This window comes from Nicotiana sylvestris, chromosome 6 (genome assembly GCF_000393655.2).
Source record: "Nicotiana sylvestris chromosome 6, ASM39365v2, whole genome shotgun sequence".
Lineage (NCBI taxonomy): Eukaryota > Viridiplantae > Streptophyta > Magnoliopsida > Solanales > Solanaceae > Nicotiana > Nicotiana sylvestris.
The window spans coordinates 171126960-171129525 of NC_091062.1; positions in this window are offsets into that span (position 1 = coordinate 171126960).

Here is a 2566-nt window from a genome sequence, read left to right on the forward strand (position 1 = left end):
AACTGTCTTCTTACGCCACCCCTCTGAGTCTTCTGAAAATGGTGCACACGTTTGTGTGACCCACTTTTTCTGTAGAAATTATACCAAATAGAACGAGGTTGGGCAAGCGACAAGGCCGGGTAGACTTCAGTGCTCCCGGTACGTCGCCCTCTCTTCGGCCCCAGTTGTTCGCTCGGGTACCCAAGTCTAGAACAAAACCCCAGGATTTAAACCTAGAAAACATAGATTCATGCCGGATCCCTAGTAGGAATACTTGTTTTCATCACGTGCATTTGACTTAGGGGGCTCAACACAGGAGTTGGGTCCGTCTAGGACAGGTGTGCTAAAATTAATAGACCATCCCGATGCATTCTATGTGCTATGTGAACATTTATTTATTTCAGCTTGCATGCTGACCAGCTAGGAAAATAAAGCAAAAGAAAAACCAAGAGTGATGTAAGGAAGGAAATAAAGCCCGGTTCTAAAAAAACCCCGGTATTTGAAAACATCCCAAAACTCTGCCAAAAATTTTCAAAAAAAAAAAGAAAGAGAGTTATTTCAAAAGAGTCAAACAATGTGTCCTTTTCAAAATGTGTCAAAGCTCCCCGAACTACGCAGGTCTGATTCTCACCGGATATGGGATACATAGGCAACCCACGTAAGGTTTGGCCTCATTTTTACAAATAATAAATAAAGGTTGTTTCAAGGCTTTGGTCAAAATAATAAACCGACCCAGCTTCGGTTGTATTTTAAATCGCTTCTTATAGGAATAGCCTTATATTATATTTCAATTGTCGAAAGGCTATTTTTGGGAGGGACATGCAAGTCTGTTTGGTGTCTTTTTCAACTAAATACTTACCCCCTAGCCTCAAAATTTGTTTGGAATTGTGAAGGGGCCATGTTTGCAAAATTGATCATTTTTCCTAAAGTGGCAATGAAAGGGGTCTATTTCCGTTGATTTTCTTTAGAAAACTTATTTTGCAAAAGAGTCCACAAGAGTCAACCCTAACTTCAACCCTCCGCAGGTACAAATGAATACTGTCCAGGAATTATCGCAATCTACCATAGAACGGGCTCGGTTACAGCTTCGCAGGTGGTGGGATGATTTAGATGCAGATGGCCGAGGACGGGTGAAAGAATAGTTGGGCTCTCTGATAGACATCATGCACATCAAACCCCGGGAGAATTTAATCGAAGCCTTGGTAGCCTTTTGGGATCCTGTCCACAATGTGTTCCATTTCTCGGATTTTGAGCTCACCGCCACTATAGAAGAAATAGCCGGGTATATTGATTTTGGCCAAGAGTTAAGAAAGCAACAACTCATATTCCCTAGGGCTCCCTCGGTGCACAAGTTCTTCAATCTTCTGAATATCAACAAACAAATGAACAAGGCCCACGTGAGCAACGGGTGTTGTTCTTTCTACTTCCTGTATTACAGGTTCGGGCACTCAGCCGGGTTTGAAACACATGAAAAGGGGTTGAGTAATAGACAAGACAAGGGCATATGGCAAATTCATCGTCGGTTTGCTTTCATCGTGGCATTTCTAGGGGTCATGGTCTTTCCGAATGCGGAGGGCACTATAGACGTTCGTATGTCCAGAATCGCATAGGTCCTCGTCGACAAAAAAGATCACACACTTGTCCCATTAGTGATGGCATACATTTACCGGGCATTAACCTTGTGCAAATCTGGGGCTCAATTTTTCGAAGGTTATCAGGTTCTTCTTCAAATGTGGATAATCGAACGCCTTCGCCGTCATCCTAAGTTCATGAGATATGCTTCGAACGGGAACAATTTCATCAAAAAGTATGAGGAGAGGGTGGAAGACTACGAACCGCCAGAAGGGTTTGAAGTTTGGGTTTCCTATCTGAGAAAATTGAGAGCAAATCAAATTGAATGGACCATAGGATGGCTTCCAGTAACAGAAGTCATATACATGACCGCCTCAAAGGGCTACTTGATGATAATGGGAGTGAGAAGTGTACAACCATATGCACCACAAAGAATTCTAAGACAACTGGGAAGATATCAGGTGATACCCGAAGAGGCAGATCTAAGCACCCAAGTCATCGAATTACATCCAGAAGCAACGCTACCCGAGGCTTTAGTTCAAAGGGACTGGAATGGCTGTCGGTATCTAAAAATGACACGCAGGTACCAGGCCCATCTAAAGGCGAAGTTGATCCCAATTATGCTGATTGGTTTGCAAGAACTTTTTATGTGAACAATGAGCCGGAGCCCGAGCCCGAACTCGAGAGGCCCACCAAAAGGCCTCATGTTCAAGCCTTCGATGACAAAAAACAGGAAAGATTAGCTGGGGGGAAGGAAAAGAAATACCAAGCCAACATTCATGCTTGCGAGAAGAGTTGAGGAATATCACCTTCAACAATGATATACAGGCGCACGAGGCCGAGGGTGAAAAGAAAAAGTTAGCCAAAGAAAATGAGGCCCTTCGAGCCCAGATTCGGAAAATGAAAATAGCAGCAGAAAGTCCCGTTAGAAGTGTAAAAGATGAAAAACTTATCAAGAACCTTAGGCAGAAGGTGAGTGAGTATGGTTTCGATTTGAACAAGGTAGAAGGCGAAT